A 20,584-nucleotide genomic window follows, 5' to 3' on the forward strand; every position below is an offset into this window, starting at 1 on the left:
TGTATTTTACACTTTTTAAAATACTAGGTCGTCAAATTTAATAAATTATACTTTTAATTTAATTAAATGTAAACCAAAACTTTATGGGTTTATTAAATCTTTTTTAATTACACACCCTAATTAATTAATAAAACCATAAGGGTATAATTTGAACTTTTCAAAATACTTGGGTTTTAGAATCTAAAATTTCAAATTAAGACTTTTAATTAAATTTTAAAATCCAAAACTTGAGGACAAGTTTTGAAACTTTTCAAAACATTAGGGTTTTACTTATTTAAATTTCAAAAACAAAACTTTTATGTTCAAATTTAAACTATAATACCTAAAGGGTGAAATTGAAACTTTTTCACAAGATAATTCAAATCTAAATTACAAATAATCAATATTTATCTAATAAAACAAAAGATTATCTAAATTTGACAATTATCTTCAATTTTGGCAAGGATAAACTCCAAATATTAATAAAAATCGTATTTTATTAATATAAAACGTTTTAGGTAACTATCTACAGCCAAAATAGGAAGAAAATCGTGAAATATAGCTGTCAGATCTGTGGACTCGCCGAGTTCATCCACTGACTCGCCGAGTGAGCAAGGCAAAGGGCAAAAAACTTCGTTTTTCATGCAAAAATCGATCAATCAAACACCGAGTTCACTAACAAACAACCCTATGCTATGATACCACTGATGGATTTCAAACAATACATCATTCCTATGGTGTACATGCAAACCCTTATAGCTTTTGGATCTAGTTTGTCTAATGAACATGCAATTGAATATCCAAAGATCTAAACCCTGATCTAGCATACAATTAATCATACTAACATAAAATAGGGTTTAGATCTAACCTTTGATTGTTATATAGCATTAACAATCATTCCTTGGCTTCAGAAAGCTTAGTGCCTCAAGTGCTGCACCTCTAATAGAGTCACAAACACCACTAAGCAACTTGAATGAAGAGGGAGGAGAGAGGAGGCACAATTAACGCCTGGAAACCCTAAAGGAACTCTTATCCACGTTTTGGGGGTATAGGGGCCCTTTATATACATGTAGCCTATTAGGGTTTGCAACTAGGAAACCCTAATCTGACTGCTTAGGCTCTAAGCAGTCCATGGACTCCTTTCACATATCCCTTGGACGAATTCCTTATGGGCTTACCATAGAATTCGTCCAACCTATATATTATTAGGTAATCCATAGGCCAATTGTAATTATCTTATAATTACAACTCCACTCTCCTAAGTTTAATTAATCTCTTTTCGCCAAAAAAAAAAAAAAATCTTAATTAACTTTTGACTAATAATAATTAAACATTATGATTTCTCCTTTAATACATTATTCTTATAATATATTAATAAATCATAATTAAATCTTTCTCTCCTTAATTCATCCTACATATTGCTATGGTGAAGGCAACCCAAAAGGACCATGCTCATAATCAGGTCAAGTACATACCAAAATAGTTATCGACTTAGACACTAATCCAACAATATATATATATATATATATATATATATATATATATATATATATATATATATATATATATATAACCTATTAAGTTTTCTAAGGATTAAGTTCATTAAGTAATTAATATATATATATATATATATATATATATATATATATATATATATATATATATATATATATATATATATATATATATATATATATATATATAAAATAAAATAACACCCTTAATCAATTAGAGTATGAGGATTAAGTTTAGTAATGGCTTGACTTGACTTTACAACCCCTTTATAACTCCCAAAAAACAATTGTATCGTACATATATGCCACATCATTTTATATATTTGTTTCTTTTTTATTTAATCTTAAGAAAATATCCTAATAGATTAAGTTAGAAAAATGATAACCTTAACATTTAGTAGCAGTTCATATATATATATATATATATATATATATATATATATATATATATATATATATATATATATATATATATATATATATATATATATATATATATATATATAGTGAGGTTCAATAGAGAACCATAATTAACCAAAGAACCAATCTTTTTTTCAACTTTTAGAATTTATTTTTTATAAAAAAAAAACTAAAAATACAAAAATTCATAACTTTTTATCCTTTTTCCAATGATATCAAATTCGATTTTTTTACGTCAAATTCACAATGTGAATTTTTGACAATTCACAACGTGAATCCGGATTCATTCGGTGAATCCGAAAAATATTTTTCACATTCACAATGTTAATATATGAATTGAGATATTTTTATATTTTTTTCAATAAAGAATAAGCTCTAGAAATTTAAAAAAATTTGGTTTCTTAAAAAACCAATAATTATGTTTATCTATTGAACTTTTCCATATATATATATATATATATATATATATATATATATATATATATATATATATATATATATATATATATATATATATATATATATATATATATATATATATATATAAATTCCCTACTTAGGGATCAGTTTTCAGTTTGCAATCTTTGTACTTCTACTTTGTTTCTTTTTGTTAACATTCTTCTAAAACAATATAATTAATTATCCATAATTTGTGTAAAACAATTATTCATTGTGACTTATAATATGAAGATGTATATTTTTAATTTTTTTAAAATTAAAATCTTATTTACTATTATGATTTACATTCTTAACTTATTATGGTTATTAAACTAATGATCATTTTGTTAATTTATATTTTATAATAATTATTAATGAAATAATAATTTATTGTTTTTAAACAGAGGGTAAAATAGTCGTTTATTCAAATACAAACAACGCATTCATTCCAAAAAAGAAACAACATTTGTATTAGGAACACTTTATGGTTCAGATATCCTTATCAATTTAGTACACTTTATAGGTTCATGAATTAACCTCCGAAGGCTTTTGATCATTAATCACTATCACATAATATCTTCAGAATTGCTACATAAATTCAAAGCACATCATGAAGCCAAATTTCCACCGAACAATTCTAGATCCAAATTGATGAAACAAAAATCTCAATCACTTATTATCAATAAGGTACATACAATTCCACTTCACTTTCGTTTAACATCCGATCCACAAAGCTTTCGAACAGCTAGTAGCCAACAGTTTTGACGAATAGCTTCTTCAAATTAACTTTTTCGAACAATCAGATCAGAACACAAGTTGACGATTTACATTCATACCTTATAAAAACAAATTTACCATATTTAAATAACTTTTGTAACGCCCGTAGATCAGGGCTAGTCAATTTATAGACGATAAGCATCAATAATGACTTTTTGATGGAAGATTATTTAGAAGGTTTAATCTTAACTAAGTTATAGTATATGTTACAAGGATTCCGTACATATAAACAACGCCAAAATTCGAGTTATAACGAAGAAGTTATGATCTGTCGAAGTTTTACGACAGAACCGGCACGACACAGCGTGACGTAAATAGTAAATTTACGTTAGAGCGATATTTATCCAAAACAATCTAAATAAGAATTAAAGATTCCATCGATAGTAGTGCAACGACGAAAAGGCGGACGAAAACTGACGTCAGACAAAAGAGTTATGAGTTTATAACGGAGTTTTCCTGTCCCAGCCTACTAAAAATAATATATAAGTAATATAATTATAATATATTAAAAATAAACTCAAAATTAGCCAATGGAGTCTAAACGAGAGTTGTAGAGCATAATCTCACATTCGCGTCGATATAAAGAACGTCGAAAACGTAGTTTGTCTTCGAAAGTTATGAATTTCTGAAGTTCGGGGCGCAAAACCCCAAAACTGTCAGATACCACGACGTGGCAGACAGTGCCACGACATGGCCAGTCTTCTGACACCTCCGGGAGTCCCCCAGATGCAACTTGCGATGACACATGCAGTGACGAACAAGCCCACGATTTGGAAAAAGGTGTCACGACGTAGCAAGGGCAGATTTTGCCCTATAAATAGATTTGAAGGGCCAACCGAGTTTGGTTGCTCATTCTCTCATCTCTCACCTATATTGCATCGATTTACGTGCAAAGAAGTTCCCCCCGAAGCCCCGGTATCAACCCCGAAACCTGAAGATCCCGAGAAGAAAAGATTTTCCAAGCCGAAGCTCTGTCCGCGAGAAACCCGGTGTGTGAAGATATCCCGGTTTCACCAAAGAATATCTACTTGAAGAGTCGTAGTGGTGTCCGAGCATCGTCTAATCAAGTGAGTGTGTGGTAACTTTCTTCTAACACATAAATATTAACTATTAAGTATTTGCTATGAAATACGTGCTATGTGTATAATATAAAGTTGTTTATATGTGTGAGTGTATAGTCCCTTTCATAAACACAATTTTAATACAAGTATTGTTTGAATGTTTTAAGTGTATGTTTTGGGTGAGTGTGTGGTCACTTTCTTCTAACACATACATATTAAGTATTTGCTATGAAATACGTGTTATGTGTATAATATAAAGTTGTTTATATGTGTGAGTGTATAGTCCCTTTCATAAACACAATTTTAATACAAGTATTGTTTGAATGTATTAAGTGTATGTTTTGGGTGAGTGTGTGCTTACTTTCTTCTAACACATAAATATTAAGTATTTGCTATGAAATACATGCTATGTGTTTATACATTGTTTGCTTATTTCAGATGAGTGTGGAATGGATGTTTTATATAGTTTTTAAATGAGTCAAACTGTATATGTATTTTATATCTACAAATATATTGGGTAGAACATGGGTAGATGAGATAGTTGGTATGTGATAAAATGATGAGGTATGAAAGATGATTAAGAATGATATTGGTAGATGCACCAATTATAGAATGTCATAATACTAGCAAATGCGCTTAAGAATAATATCGGTAGATGCACCAAGTAGTGAATGTCGTAATCTTGGGAGATGTGCTTATAGGATAATGTCAGCAGATGCGCCAAATAGAGAATGTCATAATGCTAGTAGATGCGCTTAAGCATAATGTCGGTAGATGCGCCAAATAGAGAATGTCATAATGCTAGCAGATGCGCTTAAGCATAATGTCAGCAGATGCGCCAAATAAAGAATGTCACAATACTAGCAGATGCGCTTATAGGATAATCCTGGCAGATGCGCTTATAGGATAAGGTCGGAAGATGCGCCAAATAGTGAATGTCGTAATCCTGGCAGATGCGCTTAAAGGATAATGTTGGCAGATGCGCCTAATAGTGAATGTCTTAATCCTGGCAATAGGGGCTTAAATGATAAAGTTGGTAGATGCGCCTTAAGTAACAGTGGAATTTGTGTCTATTCCTTAAAGTCAATCTTTAGGAATGAATGAATGAAGGATAGGTGATTCTTAGGGTAAAACCTTATGAAATAAAGAAGATAATGGGGATGGGTAATTGGGTTGATTGTTTGATGGTTGAATATAATAATTATATTATTGTGGGTTGAAAACCCTATATGATCACCAGGGTCCCAAGCTTGACCCACTCAATTTTCTTTGCATTACAGGTAATGACACAAGAGTATAAGTTGGTGGACCTGACGAGAGATTTTTGGATTATAGATCAATAGTTATAAATGACTGTTGTAAGGACTATTTTATATTGTTTATGCTTTTGGTCTGTATAGGAACATGACATCCCGAGGTTTTATTATTTAATGAAAATACATTCTCTTTGAGAAACGTTTTGATAAATTTTTATCATATTTTGTTTTTGGGACAATTTCCGCAACTGTTTTCCTTAAAAAGGATTACTCTGATTTTAAAACAAAGCATTCTGGCCACGAAAGTGGGGATGTCACAGTTTCAGATCAAACAATCATCTTTTAATAAAGTTTCATATTCTTCGATTTTTGTTCAGCAGAAATCATAAAATCATCTTCGATTTCAATATACTCGTTTTTTTTTTCAAATCGATTCACCAATCAACATCAAAGATTACTAGTAACTGATTCTAATCCCAAAACATTTAGACTTGAATCAACAAAACTATCTTCTTGAAGAAATCAACTGATCCAAAAAAAAAAAATATCTGATTAGTTGCAAAAAATGAGAATCTGATGAGATGAAATCGATACTTAATCAATACATGTTTATTATCCATGAACAAATTTGTTTTCTCAATTCAAGGAGGTATGATTTGAGAAAGATCCAGAGACGAGAATCAACTTGACCAGTACTATAGTAATCACATTAGTAATTATCTATAGCATAATATCGTTTTTCGGCTGATGTGATTTATGAGCATTGATTTGGCATGCGGAATTAAAGAACACACTAAGACCATGGTGATTTGAGTGTTTAAGAGAAGCATTCGATCATTAAAGGTGTTACTAAAAAGTATAACCTAGATCTAGAGAAATAAATAACTCACACTAACAATCTCAATGTTACATATCTCAAGCACACCTCTACAAGTGGTATGAACCCACCTTATATAGAGGTGTTTACATCTCTCTCTCTCTCTCTCTCTATATATATATATATATATATATATATATATATATATATATATATATATATATCATGTCACAAGGCTATACAACCACATTCAAGTGGGTCTACAAAAGTCAAACCATTTACAAAGACATACATGGATAACTTTATACCCAACATTCTCTCCCTCAAAGTTAGGAATGAATGACCCGCTTCAAATCTTCCAAAATCGAGCAACTTCACGAACCAAGCCTCAAGCATGACACATATAGAGATGAACTTCAAATCTTCAATTCTTCAATGACTTTTCAAAAAATTAGGTAATTAGGAGTTTCCCAATCTCCAAAAAATTACCCAAGTTTGAGCATAAAAGCACACCCCCAAAATCTTCAATAAGTGCAAACCCATCATGTATCGAAATCACTTCCAAATCTCCAATCAAATCATTGCATAGAATTCAAATACTCGAGGTCACTTCGTTCTTCAAGTCCACCTAATATGAAAAATTCAGCTTTCGGATTTCCATATCTAAATCTCTCCCCATTTTTATGATCGAAAAATGGTTATAAAACCAAAAAGGGAATGAGAAAGCGCTTAATTCGGAATTTTTTTATCCAAAACTTCCCTTTAACACATGGTATAAACATTTTGCTTAAATTCGGAAACCCAAAAAAATCTTCAATTTTCGAATTCGTTCACGGACCGCCTTTGACAAAATTTCAAAAATCTGGGTAGAAATGTGAATTTCGAAATTCTACAGTGACTCGGTGCGCCCAAAACAGTCAAAATGCGAAACACAACCCTATTTGCAAAAGTGGGCATAAAGTGTAAATTCGCATTAACTGCAGGGACCTGTTTTGGAAATAATCCCGTTTCTCGAAGTTGGATAAATTCTGCCATTTCACACAAACTCCAGGGATTCGAAACGAAACTTCTTCGTTCTTCATTATTTTTGTCACCATTTCTAAGTTGGGTAAAAAATGCTAATTCATTTAAGGAATAAGGACCATTTTCGAAAATGTGGTTATCTTCCCAAATGTTTATACCGGCTCACTTTTCATCTATAGATAACCTCCACAACGAAGGATGAATGGGTTCTCAACAACGAATCTAGGCTACCCTTCGAAAACCATTTGGCAACCATCGACATTAATACCCAATGCTTTGATCATTGACTCCAGAATCGAATCCAGACTCCAACCAAGTCATCGACTAAGGAATTTCAAGAATTCACTTTTACATCCATTGAATATAAAGATCATCCTTTGAACATCGAATTAGACCAACCATCCAATTTCCCAGACTTCACTTTTATTACAGACCCAAAGATCGAATGCTTGATTTACAGTCCCTCAACCAAAATCGACATCAGTCTTTCGAAATCCATATATTCTTAGACTTCGAAATCAAGTCATAGAATCTGTTCATCTATGTATCACAAAAGCGAAGCCGTAAACTCAATTCGATTCCAATTCTTCAATCCTTCGAACTCACATCCACAATACGAATCTGTGATTTCTACATATCATTAAATCGAACTCCAATCCAATATCAAACAGTTCGACACCTAACTCAAGCAATTTCTCATTCTCACGGCTAACGATTTTGACCCCAAAGAGAAACTGAGAATGCATTCGACCTCAATGACTCTTCTTTCAAAAACGTGTCCAACATCAAACCATTTTACCCAAATCGAGTTTCGATTTTCAAATCACGTTCAAGAAGCAAAAGCGAACCAACTCACAGTGTTCATCATCAAGAATGCAATCCCAATCAATTCCAAAATTAAACTCAAATTAAACTTAATGTCGACACCCATAGTCACAAAACAACTTGTATCTATCGATTTCTACCTCCAATTCATTGATTCATGATCTAAAAATCGAATTTGACTTTTTATGGATTTGACTTTTCGAAATCAACAATCAAAAAACATGAAATTGATTCTAACATCCAATTTCAAATCAAAACAAGTTTAAACAACTATTTTTCACCTCCTTCACATGTTCTTGGTCAAGTCCTTTAAATTAAAGACTCGATTTTCCGATTTCTACACTTGAACCGGAACACAATAGATTTTTGAAATATAACAAATCTCATATGAAATTGATTTTACAACTCCAGATTATCATCCAACATCAATCAATAAAAGAAAAAAGAAAATGAGAAGAGAACTCAATAACAATCGACTAACAGATGCATATGAATTCAATGGTACAACCAATAGATGTGTGGTAAAAACTAACGGGCGTTGGATAAATAGTTTTAAGCTTGTTAGCTTATTGCGGTGGGAATAAGCATTTTTTTAAATTTTGTTTGGATTAGCTTATTACGGTGGGAATATGTAATAAGCAATAAACATTTTAAGTGTTTTTAGCTTGTTAGCTTATTACGCTCGAACTAAAATTTGAGTTTCGGACCGTGCACTATTATGCCAAATCTTAGAAAATTCATAACTTCCTCATACGAAGTTAGATTTGGGCGTTCTTTTTTTGTATGTTCTTGGTTTAATGTATATTACAACTTTTGTTTAGGTCATTAAGGATAAAAAGTCCTTTATCAAAAAATCACTATTTACGTCTCTCGGTGCCGTGCTGGTTGTGCCGTAAAACTTCGACGAGCCATAACTTCTTCGTTATAACTCTGATTTCGGCGTTCTTTATATGTACGGAACCCTTGAGACATATCCTAAAACTCGGTTAAGATTATTTATTCTAAATACTCTTTTGTCGAAAAGTCCATTTCGACCCCCATTGTCTCTAAATTGACTAGCTCGGATCTACGAGCGTTACAGGGTAGGACCTCTCATTTGAAGAATTATCTAGTCTTAGGGAGAGATAGCAGGGACTTCTTATGCAGCTGGTGGCGGAGAGTGGGTCAGAGATTACCCTAGGGAAAGCCTAGGAAGAGATTAGTGCAGCGAGTAATAGTAGTGAAAGGGACTTGGTGAAGTCAAAGAAATCCTTAAGGAAGGTACGGATAGATATGGAAGGTAGTATGGGCCCATACTACTAAAAGTAGAGGATTCGTACTTGATTCAAGGAGGGTTGAGATAGAACCAGGGAACTTGTAGTGAGTGTGAGACCTCTCGATGTTATGTATGACCCTGAAAATTATGTGGTTTGTTTCAGATGGTGGTGACATGTCATGGAGCAGGGGACTCGGGGTCTGGGTCAGGTCAGGTTCGAGTATGGGTTCTGAATCAGTTGATGATGGATTGCGCGAGTTCATTACATCCGATATTACGAGAGGCATCCTTGAATCGATCCCGAAGATTTTTGGGTCAATGCAGAATTTTAATGATTCCTTGCTAATCTCATCCTTTCTCTCGACTCACCCCACACTTATTTTTAATTGTGGGTCTCGACTCTTAACTCTGGACTTGTAACAACCCTTGACTAGATGATCATGACTCTTGACTCGACCTTACTCCCTTCCCAAGACTCCTTAGCAAGTCGTAACTAAACAACCAAAAGAAAATAAAAGTAACATAATAAATAACCAACAATTGTTTAACAATCCATACAAAGTGTTCAAACCAAACAACTAAAAGAAAACAAAATAGAAACTAAAAACAAACTAGCGATCAATCATCTTCCTCTTCATCCCGAGCTCCACTAGTGCCTGCCCCATCTCCTCCTTGGCCTCGATACTCACTCCACCTTAGGCAAACTGGGTAATGATACCCCAGGTGAGGAAGCTACTCGACATGGAAATGTTGCACCATATTATCTACCATCCCTCCAATCCAATTAACACTTAAAGAGAGCTGATCGAAATACCCAGCCATATCATCCCCAATATGTGATCCTACCATGGGTGCGGGTGGATGCACTAGCTGCCCTCTCTCTCCTCATCCTCTAACATTCTGTCTTTGAAGCCTTTGTTATGGTTCGGGTTGGTCACCCGACTGCTCACCACCCTCATCATCGGATGCCAAAATATCCTAGTGAGATCCAAAGTTCCTAACAACTCTCATCGTCTCCAAATACCCCATAGTAAACTTGTTCCCCTCCATGCAAGTCAAAAAACGATTGATGTCGGGAATGATGAGACCATAAGACCGGGCCAAGTGTGTAATAAAGTGCCCTCCACAAATAGGGCTCTCGGAACGAGAACTAGCAGCAGAGTCAGCCAGAAAGCATGCCAAAAAGTAGGGAATGTTGCAACACACTCTCGGATGCAAAATGTGCCATAAAAAGAATAAACTATGCTTTGTCACCTTGTCCCCATGCCTTCTATGATTGATGGAGAAAGTAATAAATCGGTGGAGTACTCGGTGGATAGGAGATCGAATGTTGCTCTCGGGAGATACTCCAGAGTTGAATGTTCCAGAGGCAATACTATACCAGAAAGCAAACCAAGTAGCACCATCTTCATACCCTCTAGTTGCATCCCTCAAAAACAGGCAAACTCATGAGTCATGGCCTCTTGGGGATTATATATCCCCACCCTACAAGAAAATTCCATGAGGCTGCATTCCCGATACTCACCCCCAAGACGGAATACCAAAGCTTGTTGATAATGGGGGTCATGGACATTCTCTTGGAATGTAACTATTGAGAAAAACTCAATATAAAACTCCTTATACACCCGTTCTTGGATGCGAAAAAGGTTGAGCCATCCCGATCAAGTGAACGAATAACCATTTCCAACAAATATTTTGGTCAGAAACGGGGATATCCTATCCATGAGTCCAACTTCTATCAACCGTGTCCAGTTGATGGTGGGTGCGATTGCAATCTCCCAGTTGTAAAGCCACCTCAACCGATTGTTCCAACGCGTATATACATCTTGTGACATATTCGTTGGAAAGACGTAAAATGAATGGAGACTAGCAACCCCAGTTGGAACTTCTCTTCTGGGAGCGATAACCGTAAAAATAAACAAAAACAAACCAACAAAGACATCCCAAAAGATTAGCATTAAACAGAATTTAAAACTGTAAATATCCAGGATTCACGTCGTGAACCCCTAAGGATTCATGTCGTGAGTTCGTAAGCAAAAACCGGAATCGAACATATCAGGACTCAAATCAGGTCAACAATGTTAATGGGGTTCACTCCTAAGGCCATTTCAAACTAATTACAAGCACATGCAATAACGATTTCAACATTTAGGGTATCAATTTTTATCATCTAAAGAAAAGAAAACCCTAACCTCTAAATCTAGCAATTAAAGCAATGATAAACAATGGAAAGGAGATTAAGGTACCTAGGATAATGAATTATGTAGGAACACTAAGAATATTGAGAATGTCGGCCGAAATCGCGAAGAGAGGGGACCAGAGAACACGTTCACTTCGTGGGGGAATAAGAAATGTTTAGGTCAAAGAGTTTTGTGTTCTTTAATCTATGGTCTCGAATATTTCAGGATTCACGTCGTGAATCCTAAAAGGTTCACGTCGTGAATTCAGTCTAGGCTTAAAAATTGGGGCATTCAATCTATACCAAAATTGGAATAGACTAAAAATAAAGGGCCATTTAATTTAATAGAAAATAGGATAATTATGATATATTGTGGGTTACATCCTAAACTCACGTCATGAATCGTAATACTTCACATCGTGAATACTGTAAAACTTTTATTAATTCCAACTTTGTTTATTAACTAGATTCTTAATTATAACCACTAAATTTTTATGGACCTCACACTCAGAGTTTAATTATGCATATAGTGATTCGGATGATATGATCGATTTCCTAAAAACTAAAATGCAAAAAGAAAAAGAAAGAAAACGCAAACCAAACTCGGGTTGCCTCCCGAGAAGCGCTTCTTTTTGAGGAGTCATGAGCTGGACTCCGTGCCTCCTACGTTGAATCTTCAGATGAGTCCACTATCAGGATCTTCTGCTCCTTGAAACGCATCTTGTAAGCTTTCACTCGACGAATATACGCCTTTTTAGAAATCTCCTTTTTAGCCTTGACTTCGTTTCCATCAAGCTTGCATTTGATCCCTTGAGTTTTCAATTTTTCCTCATTTTTAAGCTTCATAATATCCTCCTCCTCCTTCACCACTAGGCTAGTCACCTTTGATGTAACCTCCTCTTCATCACTAGACATGTCATCACATTCATTACTCACCCAAGATGCTGGTGTTTTATAAGCAAACACCTCGAATACAAGTGGAACATAAGCTCTTTGCTTGGTGCGCTTGACTTGCTGAATTGTTTTAATTTCTTCTTCCATAAGTTTCTCTAATTTTGCAAGTTCATTGTCATCTTCAATATTGAATACTTCACCTTGAACATCATATCCTTGGAAACCATCTTGTAGTCATTCTTCATCACCAACCCTCAATGTGAGCTTGGATTCTCGAACATCGACAAAAGCCCTAGAAGTATTTAGTAAAGTGCGACCAAAAATGATGGGGACATTCACATCCTCTTTCATGTCAATCACTAAAAAGTCAACTGGGAAAACGAATTTCTCAATTTTTACAAGGATGTCTCCTACTATCCCTCTTAGGTGAGTCACTGAATGGTTTTCCATGTGGATTGTCATCTTCGTAGCCTTCATCTTCTGAATATTTAATTTTGGATAGAATGAAAATGGCATCAAATTTATGCTAGCCCCAGAATCGGCTAAAACATATGTCTTCAAATTATTTCCAAACTCACATGGAAGAGTGAGGCATCCATGATCTCCCATCTTTTTAGGTATCTCACCCAATACAACCTTTGATCTTTGTTCACTTAGAATGACCTTGGAATTCTTCCTTAATTCTTGACGAGTGTCTATTATGTCTTGGAGGAACTTCGCGTATTCGAGAATTTTGGATAATAAATCAATGAAAGGAGTATTAATAGGAATACCCTTTATTTGTTGAATAAGCTCCAAATGTTCCCTTTCTAGTGGGCTAGGATGTGCTCGAGACGGGAATGGCAAAGGCGGTGTATAAGCTGGAACAGATACGATTTTTTATGTTCAGACTGAGCCCACGATGTGATCGTAGCGAGCTCATGACGTGAACTGGGTATTCTAGCAGATTCTTCTTTTTCGAGCTTTGTCGTCTTAGGCTTTGGTTCAGATGGCTTTGGTATTCTAGCAGATTCTTCGTTTTTGAGCTTTGTCGTCTTAGGCTTTGGTTCAGATGGCTTTGGCTCCACTTCTAAAGCTTCTAGGAATTCAGAAATCGCCTCTTCTACAATATCACTGGCCATGATGTGAGATTGGGTCTTCTTTTCAGGAATTTGTGGAGACAATCTTTTATTTACCAAAGTAGTAAGTTGACCAAGATGAACTTCAAGGCTATTGATGGAAGCTTGTTGAATTTTTAATAATGATTGTTGGTCAATCATCATAGCATGATGATTCTTCATCATAGTTCTTTGATCCTCTATTTTAGTATCAGTAGCATCATGCCTATTTTCTGAAGCTTCCATAAACTTCATTAACATGGTCTCTAGATCAACTTTCTTCTCAGTTGGTGGTTGCTCTCTTTGGTAGAAGCCCCGGCCAGTTTGCCTAAATTTCTCTTCTTTTTGCTTCTTGTATTCATCGTAAGGCAGCCACTCCTTCTTTGGTTTTCTCTAATCTCCATCGTATTTGTCTCCGCTCGAATAGAAAACTTAGGCTTTCTTGTTTCCATCTTCATTCATATTCAATCTTTTGTCAAATGTGGTCCACTACATCTCTTGTAATCAACTCGAATTACATGAATTGATTGGTCTATTTGGGTCAATATCCTATCCATAGTGTTAAGCATTGCCATCACAGCAGCCAGCTCTTCAGTTTGTGCACCCCCAACTCCTTTCACGCTTTCATTCCTCTGATTGTGGTATTCATGAGAATGTTTTGCAAATTCTTCAACTAATTCCTTGACTTCGCCCGGATTTTTCTTTGTAAGCGGTCCTTGAGAATCAAGGAGTTGTCTTGTCATCACATTTACCCCATCATAGAATATGGACACTTCTTGTTGAATGTTAAGGTCATGTTGAGGACAATTCCTTAACAACCCTTTATAACGCTCCCATGCTTCTTAAAGTGACTCCCCCGGGGTTTTGCTCAAAATTAGCTATTACCTTCTTAGTTTTTGTAATGCCCCGTTCTTAAAGTATTTAATTATGAGTCCCTAAGATTTAAGAGAAAAGGTAGTGTTGGTCCTTTTATGGGAAATGGGTTTTATCCGAGAAGGTTTCGGACTAGTGTATGTTGATAGAAGCATAGGGCTTCTCGCCACCCTCGTGTAAATGTAAAGTTTATTGAGAGAGGGTTTAGAGTTGAAGAGTTGCGGCGTTTCAAAGGTAATATCTATCATAACTCCTTAGGGGTAATTAGAGAAAATGTCCCATGCATGCATGGCTTGCATGCTTGAAGTTGGCTGGGTATGCCCAGCGTAAGCTGGACGTACGCCCAGCGTAGTGAGGGGAGATGTGCGGGGTGGCAAGGTGAGTATGCTCAGCGTACTCTCAGAAACCCCAAACCCTAATTTTAGGGCCAGACACTATATAAGGAACATGTTGGTTCATACCCTAGCCTCCATAAGCTCATCCTTAACCTCAGAAACCCGTATTCCCTCCATTGTTGGGTGTGTTTGGCCTTGGAAAACTCATTTTTGGCAAAAGAAAAGCTAGAAGAAGAAAGGAGAAGTTGTCAAAGAAGGATAGGAACGATTGGAGCTTGTAGATCTGGAGAGATATCATCCTTTGGAGCTTATTTGAGGTATAAAGCTTCTTGCTTGGCAATTAATATACTTAGATCTAAGTGTTGTGGAGTTTTAGCATCTTTCTTGTCCCAAAAGTCCTCATCCTGATTCATGCTTTGTGTTCGCCGAGATTATCTGTCCTTTCAGACCTTTGGAGAGGTCTTGAGTGAGAAAAATGAGGTCCCAAGGGCTGTATTAGTTCCATGTGTGAGAAATATAGGTCTTAATAGATTAAGACCTTGGATTAAGAGCTTTTGGATGTCCTAAGTGATAAAGTTTGAGACTTTATGAATCTTAGGCATATTTGGCCTAGGGATCTGAAGTTTGGGCTTAAGAGCTTAAGCCATTAAGAGGTTATAAGGACTTAATGAATTGCAAAGTTACTCCCAGCGTAACTTGGTAGTACGCCCTGCATAGCGAGTCAGGGCCCCGATCCTCAACTGTGATTCAATGTGTACACCCGCGTACTAAGGAGGGTACGCCTAACATACTTCCCCCTGATTGGACTATGATGTTGGGCCTTAGAGTTTGGGCCGTTTGTGGGTTGTTGGTTTATGGGCCATGACTAGAAATTTGTGGATAGAGTACTTTGGACCCAATTATTGTTATGGACCTTGGATCTAGGCCCATTTGGTGAGGTGGGCCCAATTTGGTAAATTGGGCCAATATTGGACTTTGTATAAGATTTGGACTTTGGCCTTGGCCCGATAAGTGGATGTATGCTTGGCCTAATGGGTATTTGTGCTATGTGGGCAAGTTCGGGATTTGCGGTGAGTTGGTGATTCGAGAATCTGCTTCTTCAGTTCAGAGTATCGGAAATCGCGAGGTGAGTTATCCTCACTATATCAACAGGGTCTAAGGCACCAAGGCCGGCCTTTTATCGGATTGAGATCCGGGTATTTGTTGCTATGTTATTGCTTTGATATGTTTGCATCCTGGTAGCTAGGATGGTATATGCTAGTGACCGGTTAGGTCGATATCCTGATTAGGATGATGATATGTTATGTGATCTGTTTGACCGGTTTGTTGATTGTGAACTGTTATATGATTGTATGTTTATGTGCACATGGTTGTTTGGACTGGAGATGGGTTGAGGCGGGTCCTGCTTTGTGTTGTAGGCCAAGATACCCAGGGTGGACCGGTTGTTCCAAAGGCCCAGCGAGCGTTCCGGATAGGCTGTAGGCCCCACGAGGGCGGACCAGACGTGCCGAGGCTCGGAGAGTGGACCAGGCCAACTGAAGGCCCGATGCGAGTGGACCAGTCATACTGTAGACTCAAAGAGTGGACCAGGTGGTTTGAAGGCCCAGTGCAGGCAGACCAACCACACTACAAACTCGAGGGACATGACTAGACTCGGAGGGTGGACCCAGTGGACTGAAGGCCCGATACGGCGGACCAGTCACACAGTAGACCCAATATGCATGGTTGTTCTGGGATTCGGTTATGATATGACATGTTATATGTGTATGGTATATGTGGTTGGTATTTTGGGGGTATCTCACTAAGCTTTCGGCCTTACAGTTGTGGTTTAATGTTTTCCAGGTTCTTCAGGAGACCGTAGCAAGGCGAAGGCGTGATCATACCGCTCCTCGTGTTTATGTTTTATGACATGGTTCTGGGAATACTCTGATAATAAATATATTGAAAGCCTTTTTGTAATAACCTTATTAAAATGGGTTGTTTTTGAAAAGTTTAAATTTTGTTGAAATTTTTGGTCGTTACAAGTTTAGCTATTTTGGATGGTGGGCAGAATTGGTCTAGAAACTACTCACGCATTTGATCCCAAGTAGTGATTGTATCGGGTGGAAGTTCTTTTAACCAATCCTTTGCAGCTCCTGTAAAGGTAACGGGAAGAATCCTTAGCAAGACGGTATCTATGTTAACATTCGGGACATTAAAGTAATCAGCAATGTCATTCACTTCATCCAAGTTCTTGAACGCATCCTCATGATCTTTTCCATAGAATGGGATATCCATTAGTGCAGAAAGGATATGTCCTTTCAGCTCAAATGCAGCAGGGGCAGGAATGGCAGGTTGTACTAAGCCTGGACCAACATCATCTCGGATTCTCTTTCTGTAAGCTCCCATGGACATTTCTTCAATGTTCGCCATCTTGTTCCTTTGCTCGTTCTCGGGTTCACTTGTATGTAATTCAAATTCTGGCTCGGTATCGTATTCAGACTCGGTTTGGATGGGTATTTGATCTAAGTTTTCAAGCTTGCTCTTGCTCTTCGAAGATGAACTTGACTCCCCTGTTTTCTTCCCCTCCTTCTTTGAGAACACTGACTTAAATTCTTGTAAAGGTGTCTTCTTTGGTGTTTGATCTTATTTCACGTTCTTATCCTTCTTTTTGTGGATTGCAGACTCGGGATCTTCAAGTGTTGGCACCAAAGGGGTGTTAAAGCCTCTGGTCATGAAATCCTGAAATAAAACAAAAAAATAAAAATGTAAAACTAAACTAAGAAAGAAAAACTAAATTAAATAAAACTAAGAACTTCAGTTCTCACGTCGTGAACTATAAGGATTCACATCGTGAGTCCTGTAATGCAGAAAAAAAAAACAGAAAAATAACTTTTTTGCAGGTTTTACGCTACAAAAAGGATCGATTAATTTAAAGCAAACAAACTAATAATTAACTAACTCGTTCCCTGGAAACGCCGCCAAAAACTTGATGTGTGAAAATAGCTACACCTAATTTTATTATTTATAACCTAACTACCTTAACTAACTATTGCACCTAGGCAGTGTACCTAGTCAAAATTAGAGAATAGTTGGGTAAGTCGGGTGTCGATCTCAGGGAATGGTTTTAACTAATTAATTTATCTACTATTAAATTAACCTAATTTTAGAGCAAAGAAGGGGTTTTTATCTGATTTTGCAAGACCAGACGAACTTAAATCACAAAATTCAATCAATTAATTAAAAAACACTCCTGTCTAGTTTGAATCCACTTCTTTATTTATGTTTAGCTAATAATTATGGATTATCAAAGTTGGTCACCAGTTATTATGTAATTAGCAATTCAAGTCCAAATTTACTAATCTTTTTACCAATTCATGAACTACCTTGTATGGTCACCCATAAGCAACACAGAATTAGTTATTAATTAAAGGTGAGCTATGTAGGATTTATCTAAGCAAACACAATTATGGTCATAAATTATGTTCTCTAACACAGCTAAATTAGTTACTTTTATCACTTATCTAAGATTTTGGTTGATCCTAGCTCTAGCAATTCAATGTTCACTAATTCACTAGGTTTCAAGTTCATGTAATTTAATGGTTACTAAGCTACATAGATCATGAATTTAAGCAACTAAGAAACTAAAATAACATGCTACGTAATGATAATCAACCACAAGCAATTTACCAACTAATAAAATTCAATAGTCATTAAGCTAAAACATAATTCAAAAGCTTCATCTAGTGTTTGGATGTTCAAAAGTCATCAAGAAGTCCCCATCACTTGTTTAAAATATCTTTATAATTTTCAAGATTGTCGGCCACATGTAATAAATAAAATAATGGCCCTTGTTTAAACGTCATCGCTTACGTTTTTATTCTTGTCCAATAGTTTGTAAGCCCATCTATATAAGGGCATCAGTTCTAAGTTTGAGATCATCGAATCTGTAACGTCCCAAAATTCAACGCCAACTTTTTTTTGTTATTTAAGTATTGCATAAAACCAATCAATATATAAACTTTCATAATAATATCTCATGTCAAAACCAAAGTGTCAACAGTCAAAACATACTATCATAAAACCATATCATAGTGAAATCCCAAAGATCCCGTGTCCGGAAAACATAGTGTGATGCGCTGCGACCAAGCCGGCTCCCCTCCTTTGTAACAAAGTACTTGAAACACATAACATATAACACGATAAGCACGCATGCTTAGTGAGTTCCCCCAAATACCACAAACATATAATTAGCCACTCGAGGCTAAAACTTAACGAGACCTTCCGGCCAATGTGTCTCAGTGGGACCTTCCGGTCCCATAACTCCGATAGACCTTTCGGTCCTACTCTGTTGACCTTCTGGTCCATACTATGATGACCTTCCGGTCCAAACCCTGCAAGCTCATAGCATCTACATATCACATAGATAAGAACACATATCACATAAACAAAATGGATAATACCATATAGACAAATGCATAATATCACATAGACAAAATGCATAATATCTCTTAAACAAATTGCATAATATCACATAACTCATGTAAGCACATAAGACCTTCCAGTCCTAATTCTGTAGACCTTCCGATCCTACTCTGTTGACCTTCCGGCCCAACTCTGTTGACCTTCTGGTCCTGCTCTGTTGTCCTTCCGGCATAACTCTGTTGACCTTCCGGTCCAAACCCTGTCGACCTTTCGATCCGAACTAGGAAAACTTAACATAAAACATATATCACATATCACGTATAAGCATACCAAGATAATTATCACCAATACAATTATCTACCAATTACTCCTGTCGGTGGGCCGGCATTGTGGCCTTATACCCACCCCTACTGGAAGGTAACTCACCTCACATTGGTGAAGTCCCGTAGACACAACCCCATACTGCTAAAGTCCCGCTGACTCAACCCCACCTGTTGGATGACAGATTCCTGAACTGTCAACACCAAAATAAGACCCAATTAACAATGGGGTTCCATTACATAACCATAAGTACATAATTTGGGTAATTACTACATTACCCCCTTCCTTGGTTTTATTCAAGCCCAAGGCACAAACTATAGGCCCAAAGTCAAACTAGGAATCAAGGCCCAACATATGGCCTAATTTTCCAAATTGCGCCCATACCCCCATATGGTCTTATTCTAAGGCACAACCACAAAGTCCAGTCCAACCGTTGTTATTCTAATGGCCCAATACCACATAACCATAAAGGCCCAAACTATGGCCCATTTATGACCCAATTTTCCAAATTGGGCCCAACTCCTCATATGGGACTTACATCAAATCCCATTAACTAATCTAGTACATTAGCTTGATCTTGGATGGTCCATTAATAACCCAATCATCAAGGCCCAATAGAAAGGCCCAACAATAAACCCAAGTGAAATTAGGGTTTTCACATAAAATGATAATTAGGGTTAAGTGTTTCTCACTTAACCCATTAAGGACTTAATCCATTAAGTCCATCATTCTTCTAAATAAGTCATATGGTGAGATTGGGCTTAATCACACAATGCAACCTCTTGAAAATCATATCCTTCAGGGCCTGACACCCTGCCACGCTTACTAACTCACTTGCCAATCACTAAGCTACAACAACTGGGACATCCTCTATCCCCCACACCGGTTCACAAACTTCTCCCCGAAGCTTCTCGGATTCTCCAAGACTCTCACCGATTCGGGTATGGATCCTATGCTTTTAGTAGTACGGGACCAATACTACCTTCCACACCTATCCATACTTTCCTCAGCAATATTCTTGAATCCTCCAAGTCACTTCCTCAAACTGGTACCCAAGTATCTCTGAGCCTCGCTACTAACCCACTGAAACATATGCTAGGCTTTCCTAGGTTCCCG

At 36.4% G+C, this 20,584-nt stretch overlaps 1 non-coding gene across 1 annotated transcript; it reads left to right on the top strand.

The window, feature by feature from the left end:
• The first annotated feature begins 14,324 nt into the window (after window positions 1–14,324).
• LOC144999126 (small nucleolar RNA R71) lies at window positions 14,325–14,432 on the top strand. Its single transcript, XR_013660647.1, has one exon. It is a non-coding gene; the product is annotated as a small nucleolar RNA R71 (small nucleolar RNA).
• Window positions 14,433–20,584: the final 6,152 nt, after the last annotated feature.

This window comes from Lactuca saligna, chromosome 5, assembly GCF_052625555.1.
Source record: "Lactuca saligna cultivar CGN05327 chromosome 5, ASM5262555v1, whole genome shotgun sequence".
In the NCBI taxonomy this organism is placed as follows: Eukaryota; Viridiplantae; Streptophyta; class Magnoliopsida; order Asterales; family Asteraceae; genus Lactuca; species Lactuca saligna.